At 42.0% G+C, this 15,999-nt stretch overlaps 1 protein-coding gene across 5 annotated transcripts in view; it reads left to right on the top strand.

The window, feature by feature from the left end:
* Positions 1-1,842: 1,842 nt before the first annotated feature.
* NCOA1 (nuclear receptor coactivator 1) overlaps positions 1,843-15,999 on the top strand; it is a 364,761-nt gene continuing 350,604 nt past the window's right edge. For all 5 annotated transcript variants that reach the window (XM_054988465.1, XM_054988472.1, XM_054988447.1 and 2 more), the window contains exon 1: positions 1,843-2,105. The gene's annotated coding sequence lies outside the window, so the exon portion shown is untranslated. The remainder of the gene's footprint in view (positions 2,106-15,999) is intronic.

Genomic DNA, 15,999 nt, shown 5'->3' with positions numbered 1-15,999 from the left:
CCCAAAGTCCAATCTGTCTGAAACTTGGGTGGGTGTTAGAGAAGGGTTAGAGGAAGGTCCCCACCAATTTTGGGCTTATTTGGTGGGAAAATGCCTCCTCCAGGCGTCCTGAAAGACAGAGGCATTTTCCCAGCAAAAAAACCCGAAAGAATCCCGAAAGAATGCCGAAATAATGCCGAATCCCGAATCCCGAAAGAGATTCTTGTTTCGGCATTCGGCTAATGCCGGTAGAGAATCTTGTTTCGGGTAATCCCGAAACAAGAAAGCCGAAAGTTTTTTCCTTGCACACCCCTAGAAATAACCTTTCCAGGTGCCTACTCATCTTTGAAGGAAATAAAGTAAAACAACATAATAGATGTAGCTGAATCTTGCTGACTCAGTGCCCTAGGAATTATAGTGGCCCCAGCATTATTGCTAGAGAAGCAAAATAATGCAACTACAAAAAAATGCTTGCTTCTTCCTTAATTTAGCCTGGAAGATGGATCTCTACCTTGGCTGATTTGACCATGTAAATCCATACCATTGTGACCCTGAGACTAGACCACTGAAATGCACTCTACATGGGTCTGCCTTTGAAGTCAACTCAGAAACTCCTGCTGGTACAGAATGATGCAGCTGGGTTACTATCAGATGCTAGGCAGAGTATCACACCCACTCTGCAGTCACTCCATTGGCTACCTATCAGTTACCAGGTTCAATTCAAGGTACGGGCTATCACATACAAAACCCTCATGGCCTTAAGTCCTTCATAGCTGCAGGACTGCCTTTCCTGTTGGTTGCTGCAAAAGCTTCACTCTTCTGAGCATAGACTTCTGAAAGTGCCACCCTATAAATGGGTAAGATCAACAGCTGCTGGTATACCCACTTTCTCTATTGTGGCTCTTATCTTTTGGAATGGCCTCCTTGAAGGGAGAAAGGTTCCTGGATTTCTGTGATTCTGCAACTTATGTAAAACAGAATTGTTCTTTGGTGCATAAAGGAAGTAAGACCGTAGTATAAGGAATAGAGGGCATTTTTATAAAGGGAACATGGTTGTAATCTATTCCACTGTTTATTGTATTAATTATCTTGCTCTTACTGCATTCTCCTTTTGTAATTCTATTTTTGCATTGCTGATGATGTATCATGTCTGATAATTTTTGGCAGTTTCTAGTTTTTGTGATTTTTTTTAGACCTATTGCATTGGTTTATTGGATGTGTGTCTCATGTGATATGATTGCATTGTCTTATACTGTGCAATCTGTCTTGTGCCTCATAAATAATATAGCAGGTCCCACTAAAGTAACTGGGTTTTATTTCCAAGTAAATTATATGGTATTGTAATTATTGTGTCTCCAGATTTTCTTTGACTGCACACCTTTTAACAACTTCACAGGCAAATATTAAGTAGGTGAAGGTCAGGAGAGAAAAAAAAATCATGCCTAAAATTTAGCGCGTGAAGCAGCTCTTGAAATACTCGCGACAGGAACGAGGTGAGAACTCTGCACATGCTCAGAGGTTTTCTTAGGGGGTGTTACCTGCCGAACTGCGAAGTCAGCATTACAAACGGAATTATCTAGAGCTTACGGGGGGGGGGAGTAAGCCTCCCCCCACCCACAGCTGGTCGTCGTTCCTCCCGCCTCCCTTCTCCTTCCCGCCCTCTCCTCCCCACGAGCTTGCCTCAGTCCCCATCTGCCATCCAGCCCAAGATGGCGGCCGCACACGGCTGAGGCGAGGAGGGGGCAAATCGCTTCAGCAGTCTCCATTTCTCCCCCCCCCCTTGCCGCCTTCGGCCTGCTGGGTCCCGCCTCCCGCTCCTCCCTGTCCCCGCCCGAGCCAGCCATCCGAGGAGGAGCCGCCGGAGAGAGAGCGCGCAGCCAGGGGGGCCCCGGGCGCCCAGGAGCCCCACAGCGGGAGCCGGGGCCCCAGCAGCACCGCCAGCGCCAGCGCAGCCCCGCGCCAGCCCGGCCGCAGCGGCGGCGGCGCCCTCGCGGCTCGCTCCTTCGCGCCGGCCCCGCAGCGGCCTTGGTCCGGCCTGAGGGAAGGAGCGCGCGCGAGAGGCAGGCCGGTGGGGAAGGCGGCTGTCAGCCCGCCCGCTCGCCAGTCCGACGAGGAGGCGGCAGCAGGTGAGCGGAGGCAGCGGAGGGCGCCTGCTGCTGCAGCTGTCACGGGCAGGGAAGGCGGGGGGCTGAGCCGTGATTGCGGCGGCGGGGGGGGGGCGTTGTTGAGAGGGGCGGGGCTGAGGAGCGGTGGAGGGCAGGGGCGGGAGCGGGGGGCGCTCCGCTGGGGGCACAAAGTGAGGCGTGTGGGGAAGGAGGCGGGCGCAGAAGGGCGCCAGCGGGAGTAACTCGGGCTGGTAAGGAGCGGCATGCCCGGAGAGTGGGCTGGGGGTGCGCGGAAGGGGGCGGGGTGCAGAAGGCGTTGGGGGCCGAGAAACTACTTGGCTAGAAGTGTCATTTGAAGGAAGGCGAGGAGAGGGGGGCTGGTACAAGGAAAGGCGCCGAAAGAGGGGCGGGGTGTAAGTTTTGGGGAGGGGGCGAGGCAGGGGGCGGGGTGCAGAAGTGCCTGGGGGAGCCTAGGAGGGATTGCATAATGTGGTGGGCGGGGAGGGTGCAGGAGAGCTGCAGGGGGCTGCGGGGATTGGGGCAGGGGAGCGGGAGGAGGGCTTAAGAGCCAGGATTTGCAAGGGGCCAGCAGTGCGAAAGTGCGACTCTTTTGAGGGGTGGAGGGAGGAGGTTTATGCTGTGGCTATTGCGAATCCTGGAAATGTGCAAGTGTCAAATAAACGTTGTGGGCAGAGAAGGGAATTTTTTGGGGGGGGAGTGTTGTACGGAACATTGAAAGCAATTGGATATTTGGAGAGCGAGGGAGGGGGTTGGGGAGTGGTGTTGTCAACCAGTGATCCCTTTCCCATGGGAGTGGCTGGTGCCTCTGGAAAAGATTTGAGGGTACACTCTACACTCGATGCCCATAGGCAATATGCAACACCCTGCCAGGAAAGGGATGTATGTTGGGGATGGATTTTGGTGGTAGTGATACCCCTTAAATAAGATTATACAGGGATGGGAACTTGAGAAACTCCTGGATGAATGGATTGCCCCCCTTTTGCAATAAAAGGGCAACAGAAATGGTGGGAGATTAAAAGACAAGAGAATCCTAAAACCAGGAATAAGAAAAATGCCACATGCTTAGTCATGGGTGGCTCCTAGGGAAGGTGAAGAGGAGACCCCCCCCCCCAGGATGGGACTGAATGATGTTTTGGATATTTAGTGACCCATAAGCATTTCAGAACATTGTGCTGGAATGCCTGGGGCAGGGTTAAGGGTGTTGTAGGGTAGTGTTAAGAAGGAAGGATCTCACAATGAGACCTGAGCTCTTTAGGATTTGATTCACTGTCTCCTCTTCCACACTGAGGTAAATGAAAGCAGTCCTTACCTTTTTTTTTCATAACATATGAAAAGCGGGACTGGATAAGCAATACAGTTACATGGCCTCTGAACAGCCCCCATTGCCAGAATGTTGGGGGTGGCCTTCATTGTGAGGCACTTTCCTTGCAAATTAGGTAGGAAGGGAATTGGGGTCAAGTTCCCCATGAACTTGACTGTCATCTGGGGCTCCTTTTCTCTCTCCTGAGCTGTGAGCAAAGCTGGGGGGGGGGTGGAGGGGAGGAAGCTACAAAATAGAAGGACTGAGAGTTTTAGAGATGGGAGGGGGAAGATGGTTTGGAAGTGTTCTTGGAGGGTGACACTTCTGGAGGAAGTTAATAATAATGTTTGGCAGCTGAACAGCAGTGCCCTCAAAGTAACAGAAAATCCATACATGAAGATGCGCTTCTTCCTGCTTAAATAAACAGGAGTCTTGTGGCCCCTTGAAGATCGACGTATTTCTATTCTATTCTAATATTTTATACAACACTTTAAGTGCTTGCTGGCTTCTATTAAATGCCATCGCCATCTTTTAGATTTGTGGTGAATAATAATGAAATTCCATTTGGGAGGAAGGGCATCAGCTTGGTTGAAAATACCCCATTTAATTGGGTTCCATAATTTCTGAAATGTCTGGGGTTTTTTTTTATTAAAAAGCTGGTTAATAGCCAAATCATGAAGTTGCTTTCTGCTTCTTCTTTCTTTTTTTTTTTTGATTCTCCGCTGAAACGCAAGTATGCTGTAACTGTAAACATGGCTTGGGGAGGGAGGTGAACACAGTGGGGTGTGTACTGGGTGAAGCTGCGCAGGGGTGATGGGGGTGGTTATACAGGAACACGAATCTGCAGACTGAAGTCACCATTGCACAGAGAGAGCTGGGGGTGGCTGTTCAGAAGGATAGTTATTTTACTTTGTTGCTTTGAAACAATAGCTCTTTGCTTTTGCAAAATGCATCTTTTGGCCAGTTAAGATTACAGCAGCAAACAGTTTTGTGCTCATTTAATTGTTTGCATGCCCCCTTACTGAGGAGAATAAATAACACAGTCACACAGCTTTACTGGTTAAAGGAAATCAAGATGGTAATGAGGTATCAAATGGCTTCTAAAGTAATTTGAGATGGCTTGGTGTTTGAGACTGAAGCTGTTCGTCTCTGAATGAAGCCCATGCATGGTAGGGGCCCATCTAAGTCAGGGCTCTGTTAGCTTGTTGAGAAACTGTCCAATTTGTGTTGGCCTCTGGATAGCTTGGCTTCGTATAAATGGCTTTTCCAAGCTTTTGGTGAATCTGTGGATTATCAAATTAGTTTAGTGAATATGTTTATTACAGTCTAATGTGTTGTTCTTGGAGGCATACTGTGACATCACTAACTGGTATTAGATTTATATCCCTTAATTGTACGTTTGTGTATGGTTTTTGACCCTGTGCGCTCAACTTCTTATGTAGGAAGCTTGAAGTTTCTTCAGTTTTCATTCTGAAAGCAGTGTCCTCTCCGCTGAACATAATCAAATATTTAATCCTAAAGGCAGGAACACAGGAGAGCTTGCTGCATAAAAAGCATGGAAGGAAATGGTGGCTGAAAGTGGATGTTTCCATTGTGGGTTGATATCAATGTATTTTGCAGTGAAAGTTTTTCTGTACATGCAGTTGTTTTGGTAACTGATTTTTAATCATTTTTATATATTCAGGCGATTTACTGACTCATGCCGCAGCAACTGGAATGGGTGCTATGGTTAAGATCAAGGGTACTTCTGTTATTTGAGCAAGGGCAGGGGCTTTCAGTTCTTTATAGGCCGTATGGAGTAATCCTTAGCCCTGATCTCCTTGGAAGAAGGGCAAGAATGTGTGTAACAGAAATAAACTTGGGGCTAGAATACCAGTCTTGACATTAGTTCAGCCCCATTGAGTTCAGAATTCATTCATTCATTCGTTTTCATTTATAATATGAAGTGACTAGCAATGTAAAATCAGTTAGAAAGAACAACGCACAATGAGATACATTAAATTCTACTCCTAAAACCTTAAATACAGCAGCAGAAGAAACAGTGGAGACCAATTGGACAGAGCTGGCTTCAAGCCAGGTAATTTGATTTAAGTGGATTAAAGCTGTGTGTGAGTTTAAACAAAAAGAAGGATTGGAAAAGGAAAGTAGAAGAAAACTGGAAACAGTTGTCTGTTAGAATGTTCTTCAGTTTTAGGAATTCTGTTGAGATGTGAAAACTTTAATCTGGAGGTTCCTATTTTATCTCAAGGCCTAGTAGTAGATTTAGCAAAACAAGAGACCCAGACAGAATGATTAAAGAATAAACTTACAACCTGTTATGTGCTATTTCTGCAGTCATTTTATACAAGAGGTTAATAACTGGATGCTTTTCATGTTTCCCTTATGTATTTTCCCCTCTTCTGAATTGTATAGGCTGATCCGTGGTGTTGGGTGGATAGTTCTTCCAGACAAGAATTTAGTGGGGCTAGGCTTCATCCTCTGGTACCTTCCAGCTGTGAGCCAAGCTACAAGTGACGCCTGACACAGGTTGGACACTTGTCAGCTTCCCTCAAGTTTTGATGGGAAATGTAGGCATCCTGGTCTTGCAGCTGTAATGGAGAGCCAAGCTGTAAAACCAGGACGCCTACATTTCCCATCAAAACTTGAGGGAAGCTGACAAGTGTCCAACCTGTGTCAGGCGTCACTTGTAGCTTGGCTCTGTGATTCTGAGTGCAGGACACATAACAGTGTAAGCAGGTGGATTTATTTACAACAGAAGGTTTTTTTCAGGGGGGGGGGTCCGGCAGCAATGGAGAAAACAGTTTAGCATTAGAGCAACTGTATTTCAGTGTTTCTGAAATTGCTTTACTTCTTTGAAAAGAATTAGTTGAGGCTGACATCCTTTTTGAACTAAAGTTATTGATTATAGATGACAGATTACTGTGACTTTTAAAAGTAGTATCCTTGAAACCTATGGCTGTTATCTGTGGAAAGATATATTTGGTTTGACCAAAATAATCTCTTTGACTGTGTGGAAACACTGTTGCAAATGCTGCATCAGTGCCCTTGTCTAATGCTTCCCAAGAACTCAGCATGGTGTTTGAAGATTAATTAATGAGTAGAGATCTTAGGCACATTGGTTGAGCTTTGGTTTTTATGTGTAACTTGTCTTTGGAGAAAACAGATGACTATTCATAAGTATGACTAATTCACAGTTTGTTATGCAAATGTGAACTGTGACTTATAGGAATAATTGTCTTGTGCCTTAGCACTGTTTCCAAAATGTGTATATTGCCCTATTTTCAGTTTGTAATGCATTTAAAAATCATGGACTTTAAGGAGTATGTGAGAATTTTTAAAAGATTTTTAGGAATAAAAAAATTACAGTTTAGTCATAATGTGATTTGGAGAAAGTGTCTGCTTTTTTGAATACTTAATATGCATTGATTCTTAGGCTTTTGTGGTAAGTTAAGGTGCGCTATTGAACCATTAAGAATGTCATGGTTCTTGTATAAGCAGTGTATCAGTTGCAAAGAAAAGAGCTTTGTTATATATATAAAAAGAAAAAGTTGTGAACATTTCAAGCTATTCTTATCTTGTCTAATGCACCATGTTTCCTTGACACTATGATACTTTCCTATTTGATCATGAAAAAGTTGTACTGAAATCCTTCCTTCTTAAATAAAAAGGAAGTTAAAAATATTAGCTAAGCTTTAAATTAAAGAAGTGGGCCTTGATTTGCATTTTATAGGTCACTGTTTCTATAGAGCTTGGATTGGCAGAGAGAAAGGTCTAGGAGCTTATTTTCATTAATATTAAGTTGAAGCAAGAAGTTTTAGATAAGATGTTGGAACATATTGTTGACATTAAAGAATGACAAAAATGGGGTGGTGGTGATATTTGAGCTGCTCAAGGCCATAAAGGGACTACCTGTTCCCATATACTCTTGCTCATGATCAGTTAAAGTATTTAAATTGAATGTTGTTTCATTTGCCATCAGTGGCAGAGTGCTACTAGCAGCAGGTCCTTTTTTGTTGTGGCACCCCAATTTCAGAATGCACTACCTGTAGCTGCTCACCAGGTATTCGATTTGGTTAGATTTTAGCATCAGCTGAAGATATATTTGTTCTTCTTGTAAATAACTCTTTTTGTTGATTTGTTTTGACTTGCTTTTATTTTAATTTAATCCTATTATGCTGTGTTAGCATTTAATTTTTATTGCTCTGCTTTGTAGTGTTTTGTGGGTTTTAGTTTATGGAAAATTTGAGTTGAGAAGGGAAATTTTGCAGTTGTTTATTCCGTTTTTACCTTGGTATTCTTCAAGGGCCCCCAGTTTGTATCTTTATTAAACTAAATCTATTCATTCTGTTGTCGTAAACATGAACATAAAATGTCATGAAACTGTATAATTGAGATTTGAGTATATAATCCCACAGGTACTTCTAGAATATGTGTATGCTAGATAGGCTGCTGATATGTGGGGCTGCTGGCTTAGTAGTAATCAGGAGGTGGGGACAGGAAGAGATATGTTCAGACGAGCTTTGTGCGTATACAGGCCCTCACTTTAGATGTTTATTCCTGATTAAATTGTTTACAATAATTTCAGGCCTGTCCTGTGCATTACTCTTAATAGAGCAATTCTCTGTTAGTCTTATCAATGTCCTTGTACTTTGTGGTCCTCCTGGTTAGCTTAATTTCAAGAACTACCGAATGTTTATTTCTTTATAGATGTTTCCTAAACTGTGGTATTGGGTAACAAGAAGCAAATGCGAGGTCTAAAAGAAATGAGTTGCAGTAGTAAACCAAAGTTTCCTGTAAGAGCTTGGCTTAGAGTTGTCTCCAGTCAAATACTTCCAAATATGCCAAAAGTGTCCTTTGCACCTTGATGCCATCTATCTTTTCAGTTACACAGTGGTGCAAACCAGGAATTAAGGCTCCTTGCTTTTGAACCTATTTATTTTTTTTACATTACTTATAGTGCATCTCTCACTGAGACCCAAGGGAGATTACACGGTGTAAGTCAATACAGTCAATAGGATAGGACATCCAATAAAGCTTTGGATTTTAGAAATCTGAAGCAGAGCTGGAACAAAGCATAAGCATTAACATGACAAAGTAAATGATAACAGAAATGACATAGTAGGATCATACTTAACAGCGACAGACAGTAGATACGATACACAATATAGTCCACAGTCTCTTTCCTTTAACCTGAGTGTCTTTCTGACCCAGAACATTCATATTACCTGTGCATAAAAGCCCTCCTGAATAATTCAGTTCTTATAGTTTGCAGAAAGCCATGAGAGTGGGAGCCTTCCAGACTCCATCAGGCAGGCCATTTTGTAATGTGGGGACCACAGCAAAGAATGCATGTCTACAGGCAGTTGTTGATTTTGTACATTTGCAGTGTGGCACCTGTGGAAGGCCCATCTTTGATGAATGAAGATGTCATGGTGAAGCATGGGGGAGGGAGGTGGTGAAGCAGATATGAGGGACCAAAGCCATGAAGATCTTTGTATGTGATAGTCAACACCTTGGATGGGCAACCAACAGAGTGTCTGCTTTGCAGTTTTTGAACTTTGAATTTCCTGCCCCAACAGCTGTTTCATAAAACACTTTCGAGGCTGATGCTAAAGTTTGTATGAGTTGTGGGAGCAACTTACCCTTCAACACAGAGAGCATTTTCCTGAAAAAGACTCTGCTCAGAAGCAGTCATGCCCAACGTGACCCTTTGGATCTGGGTATGAATAAATTATAGCAACTTTATTTTAGCATTTATTTTTGAAACGGAAACAGCCAGATAACTAGCCAGGGCAGCAACATAATTGATTGCTGGCTGGACATCTCCAAGAAATTTAAGATAATCAGTTTTCCCAGGAGATTTCATTTTTAAGATCACCGAACAGGTGGGATCTGTGGTGGTCAACCTGATCAGAATGTTACAGTCAGCTCAAGAGTTACCCATTTCTACCAAGTTACATTTTAAAGCTCATCAAAGCCTAATAGCCTCACAGCCAGATCAGAAATTGGATTGCTTTGGATTTTATTTATTTACAGCATTTAATAATCTATCTGTCTCAAGACAGTTTAAGGCAGGTGAACTAGTTTGGGTGAGAATACAACACTAGCTATTTAACCAAAAATTGCTAATAGTTTTGTGTTGAGATTACATTGCACATATTTTCCCCAGCCTTGTGAGTTTTCAGAGAATAACTCCGCCCACAAAAAATCATTTTTCCACATTCCACAATTAGTCTCCCGCCCCGTCCCATAGTGTTGGAACAGAGCACCCCTCTTCACAGGCTGGGTTTATGCTAAGTTTACGCTAAGAATGGTAGATTAAAGATCTTGTATGAATTTCTATGCTGCAGTTGGAGTGGGGTGTTTTCTGTAAAACTAGCAAGAGTGTTCTTCAGCATTAGCCATGGGTTCTCATTTTGACTTTGGATATATGCATTTCCCACACAGAAAGCCCTTTATGTTTAGGCAGAAATAGGAAAGTAATATATAGATGGATCACAAATACTAGCTGCTTGCTTTCTATTATTTAAATTTTAAAACTTACAACTTTTCAACATGTATATTACAGCTCCATATAAACAAATAACTAGAATGACATAAGTTTTACAGTAAATTAGATTATAGTACAAAACATATATTAAGAGCAATTCACCATATTACACTTTTAAAACTTTGCAGAATAGTTGTGGATCAAGTTCAGTAAATACTTAGTTGTTGTAGATTTTCCAGGCCCGTGGTCTTGGTCTTGTAGTTCCTGACGTTTCGCCAGCAGCTGTGACTGGCATCTTCAGAGGTGTACCTTCAGTGCTACGCCTCTGAAGATGCCAATCACGGCTGCTGGCGAAACGTCAGGAACTACAATGCCAAGACCATGGCCATACAGCCCTGAAAATCTACAACAGCTAACGTTCTCTGGCCGTAAAAAGCCTTAGACAATATATTCAGTAAATACCATTGTTCCTTCCTTAGTACACTATCTTTTTCAATCCTCATCATATAAGTTATTTCAGTAGTTTTAATGTGGTATCATACTTACGATGAGAGAAACTGGATTGGCTTATTTTAAATTAGCACTTGTAAATAGTAAATTCATGTTGGTTTGGTTGTGTAAACAAATGGGAAAAAAACAAAATAAACCCCTTCAGCCATCCCATCATTTTAAATCTAGAATATACAGTTTCAGGCCTGCATAATTTCAAAAACCTTATTGGCTGTACAACAGCATGCAAATTCATTATGGACTAGCAGTTCTTCTAAAAGGCTTCAGAATCCAGCCTTGGAATCCTCAGTGAGCAGTAAAGGTTGATGTTAGTGAAATTTAAATGAAAATAGCATACTTTGGACCAGGGATATATTGATATTATGATTGCAAATGACACTGTTATGGTGTATATGGCAAGCTATAGTAATTTGCAGGGAAATTGAACAGCTTAGTTCCACTTTCCAAAAGACTTGTAAAATTTATAACTGAACTGCCAAAATGCCTTTTAAACTTTTGTTGTACAGGGTTAGTTGTTGTTGTAAGGCAATAATAATAGCATCTCTAGCTTGCCTGTGCCTTGGAAAGAGAAATCAAAGTTGAGTATATGTAAGTAATGTAATATTCTGAAGAAACAAAGTAAACTAGGACAAAGTTGCTTATTTTATTTAGAATTTTTTTTACTTCTGCTGATTTTTGCATTAGTAAAGATATATTTTTTTAAAGTAAAGATAGGCTTTTTGCTCACTGTTTTACATCTACGGTAGAGTGATTATTCTGGCTAGTATCATCAGTCTTTCCATTAATGAGGGGTACTGTGTTCTTAGGCAAGACATGCAGTTCTGCTCTGAACCCCTCCTCATTTTGTAATAAAAGTTGCACCAGCAGGGTTCCAAAAAGTTCTTATGAACAAAATATACAAATTTTGAGAGCTCTGTTGCAATACCTTGTCCAGCCTTTTGCAATACCTAGTCCATATATTTGTACTCATGTATTGTAAAACAGGATATGCGTTTCTGAGGCACCTCTTAGAAAAGACCTCCTCTATCTTTGTGGGGGGAAAAGATTTCAAAGCCTCCCCTATGAAATGGTGGAATTTCTACTGAGAGCTGCAAAATGTGTGTTCCTAAATGGACAGTATAAAGAAGGGATTCTACTGCAACTGAATGCGCATGCCTAATTTACAGAGCAACAGGTGTAGTCTATACACTGAAGGCCCGTGGTTTTTAAGGCTGCTTTTCCCATGAAACCCACTGTTAACCTCACATGCTGCAGAGAATTCTGGCAAGTGTTCCAGGATGTGCACAGGTTCAATGGGATGCTGGCCAGGGCTGATAGGGCTCATTTTCTCACCACGTGAACTAATAATATAGTGAGCAGTTCCCTCCAGCTGCTTGTAGTAAGCTTTCTCAGAAGTACCACTGCCAGTTGCCCAGTGTGCGTGGGATGGCTCTAATTTCTCTTTAAATGGCATGGCTTAATTCTACGGACTAGCTCATCTCATTGTAATTAACTGAACACTTTATTTAGTGTTACCAGTGTACCAGGTGCTAATTAATTCAGTATGCATAATGCTGGTATTGTTACTACAGGTTATGATGGTGATGGTATTATGTTAGGTATGGATAGATGTGTATTTATCAGAATCCCTAAAGTTGGGGGATTTTGAACCAGGATCCTTGTTGGGCTGGGCTTTTAGCCACTGCATCTCTCTTGCAAAGGATGTGCCCTCTCAAAGCTTTTTTCTTTTTTCTTTTTTGCAAGCTTTGGCAAATTAAAACCTCTCTCCTGTTTTTATTATCTATTGAGCAGCTTTACAATAGCACATTGAAGACTTTCGCCTAGGATATTATTTTCTCATTTTCATTTTTAATGTCTGTAATTTCTTTACTCATTCCTCTTTACAACGTGTGTTTATCTCCTCGGCTGCCAGTGGATTTCGGAAGGCTCTGATTGCGCTGCTTGGAATGTGGGGGACGTTACCCAGCCAACAAGCGGCCTCTGTGAGTCTCCTTCAGAAGGGTAGGTAGTTTTTCTCCAGGAAGCTTAGCTGTGGCAGTGCTGCTGGAGTTCTGACAGTTGCTCTAGTTTCCTAGTTTCTCTTTCTTGTTTGGATGCCCCTGCACCCACCCGTATTTGCATTTTGGGCACTGCTTGCCCCCAGTCCCTATGTTAACTTCCTTGTGTTATCTGTACGTTGCTTTGGTACAACTAAGGCTTGCCTTGTATCATTACTGGAAGGCCCTGATGTCTCTCTTGTGTTGAAGTCATGCATGTGTTGTAAAGTGTGGTGGGAAATGTGTTTGTAAACCAGCATTCCTGCCCCTTCACTTTTTGATTCAGAGGAATGTGCATTTAAAAGTCCCCTTTTCACCCTTCTGCAGTAACAGCAGGAGAGGGGTTGGAGAGGGATAGAAGGAGAATGTGGGAATTCAGGCCTAGCTTTAGCCTGCTTCCTCTCCTGTTCCTGCCTTGACCACTCTGTCCCCCAACCCTTGAAAAAGACCCCTCTTCAGGAGCCCTGATGCTGCAGAGAACTGCTGAACAGGGCCCGTACTTCTTGGAGCAAACATACTTATACGAGAGTTTCATTGATTCAGCTCCTGTTATAATAATAACTAATATAAACTGGTCAGTACGTATTAAGAAAAAGTGCAGATTGAAAAATAACTATATCAAACAAGGGAATGATTTATGCCCGCCTCCCCATTTAAAAATAGCTTCTGGCCATTTCAGCTCCATCTCCTGCTGAAATCTGACAGAGAAGTCCATTGCTGAAGCTATTAGAGGCTGTCAAAATTACCAGTTGCTGGCTGATCTGTGCTTTGAAGGCTGCTTCTCTGAATGCTTTCCAGCAATGCTGTGGGGGCAGCTAACATTGCCCTTTGGGGACCTTGGAACCCGTGCAACTGTTGCTCCTCCCTCAAGTCATGGGACCTAGCGAAGGGATAAAAAGTTTTTTTCATGGCAGAGGGAAGGTTAGCCAGAAATGTAGTGAGTTAGATGAGAGAAAAGCAATGAAGGTATGCAGCTGGGTGGTGGTGCAGATCAGCAGCTGTTTGCTGTGTCTCTTGTTGCAGACTGCATGCTCCCTCCCCTCTCTATTCAGCTCTGGGGTTTTTCCCCCCCCCTGATAAGCATGTTAGTGGATTGTTACACTGTTTACTCTGCTTATAGTGTGCTTGCATCATTGTCTCTTCCCTCCTTAGTTTATATGAGCACAGTCAGCTTCAGTCTTTGGACTCTGCCCATAGGATCCGGCCTAGAGCCTTAATCCTAACCCATGGTGCTCAGTATGTGTGTCCTCTGTTAATAAAACGTGCTTTTTAAATGGAAGAGCCATCAACAAGGTGAAGGAAGAAGACACGCAGACATCAGTTTAAAATGGAGATAGAATGGGAAATGAGGCTGTTGTACTTTCGTCACATCATGAGAAGACAAGACTCACTGGAAAAGACAATAATGTTAGGAAACATGGAAGGCAGTAGGAAAAGAGGAAGACCCAAAATGAGATGGCTTGAGTCAATAAAGGGAAGCCATGGCCTCCAGTTTGCAAGATCTAAGCAATTCTGTTAATGATAGGCTGTTTCGGAGGTTGTTAATTCATTGGATTGCCATAAGTCAGAAGTGATTTGACTCCACATAATGCACACAGAGTGAGAAATGAAAGGAGAAGATAGTGCCATTCAAAGTACTTTTGAACACTGCAACAGCTATTCCGTCTCTGCCCTCCCAATTCTTTTCTTTAAGGAGCCTTTGAAATACACTCCAGCATGGGTTTGGATAGCAAATATTTGCTTGCGCTACCTGGTTGGTGTACATCTGTTGACCGTGACCCACTGCAGTGTATATTATATGCCCTCTTGAAAGCTTGAACCTATGAAGCTGCCTTGTACTGAATCAGTCCTTTGGTCTGTCAAGGTCAGTATTGCCTACTGAGACTGGCAGCAGCTCTCCAGAGCCTTAGGTAGATCTCAGGTCTTTCACATCACCTGCTGGAGAGGCTGGGGCTTAAACCTGGGACTTTCTGTATGCCAAGCAGGTACTCTGCCACTGAACCACAGTCCCAGATTCTCGCCATGTATGAAAACATGAGATTGGATGTGGATGTCAGCCTTTAGTAGAATTATGTGGATCTACACATTTGTATTATGTCCTTGTTATGCATTCTCATCAACTGTTGTCTAAAACCAGTGCTCCTTCAGCACAACATGGATTTACTCAGACACGCAGAAAACTTTTAGGGGTTCTGTAGGAACTGGGATCTGAAATAGCTTTCCAAGTTGGTGACTGTCATTATGAAGGAAAATGTTTTGCAACGGTGATAAATGTTTTTTTGTTAAAGACCAAACTATTCTGCAGAGGTAGAACTGATTGGAACCTGGTAAAGAATAGCTAGAAATCCCCAGTGTTGGGCATCTGCACTATTCAGTTCTTCTTCAGCTAGAAATCCCCAGTGTTGGGCATCTGTACTATTCAGTTCTTCATGGATGATGTCAGGAAAAGCATGAGGATTGAAATGAAAATATGAAGCTGGGATTGATAGAAAAGCAGGTAGCAAAACAGGTTTTTCTAATTTTATTTTATTAGTGCAAAAACATTAAAAAAATAAAAAAGCAAATAGAAGAGAAAAAAGGAAAGAAAATAGTACAGGCTACAAAAACATTATTGACAGATCTGTACATAGACATTTAGATATTTGGAAATAAAAGATTTCCAAATATCTAAAAATAAATCCATGTACAGTTGCTTTCTATATGTGAGATGTTCAAATGTTGATGTTTATAAGATCTTCAATCCAGTGATTTACAGGAAGTGGGATTTTGTCTTTCCAGTGTTGAAGTATAAGTCTTTTATCAAGGGCATGAAGAGTCCATTTATGTTGACCATTGGTTAGGTTCCGAGAAGTTTAACAGTATTTTAACATCCTCAACAGTACTTTAACGAACTTAACAGTACTTTAACATCCTAAAAAAAAAGTTCTCTAACACAAAATTAATATGACTAATAACTTCCTCCCCAAAGGGTCAAATGACTAAACACATCCAAAGCATATGCTTAAGAGATGCATTTTGTGAATTATACCACCAGCAGTTAGACACTCTGCTTAAGCTTTCTGTAAAAATCTGCTAGGGTTTCCAGTATACTGTAAACATTATTTTTTTGCTGAATGTCGCAACTTAAGATCTATAGTAGCAACAGGTATATGTCTTACGGCCCTATCCCATTGCTTTAGCAAAATTGGACACTCCAGATCATTATTCAATTAATCTCTAAGGCTCTGTGTATCATATTTATTAACCAACCTCAAATATTTATATGCCAATATTGTAGATTTCGCTTTCTGTATTGATTCAATAAGAATCTCCAAAGTGGGGGAGATTCTGAAGCACGCAAAGCTGCTGGACCATATCTGGACACCAACAAATGTTGCAATTGTAAATATCGCTATTTGGCTGAAGTTGGCAAATATTTAGACCTTAGTTGGAAAAATGACAAGAACTATTATCATTACCTATTGATTAAAGTAAAAATTCCCTTACCTGTCCAAGTTTTCCATAAGAAAGATTTCTTCCCAGTTTTTTAAATCTGGATTTGACCATGATGTTAGTTTA

This window comes from Eublepharis macularius, chromosome 1, assembly GCF_028583425.1.
Source record: "Eublepharis macularius isolate TG4126 chromosome 1, MPM_Emac_v1.0, whole genome shotgun sequence".
NCBI lineage: Eukaryota > Metazoa > Chordata > Lepidosauria > Squamata > Eublepharidae > Eublepharis > Eublepharis macularius.
Note: the sequence above shows the minus strand (reverse complement) of the source record. Positions and strands in the feature narration are given on the sequence as shown.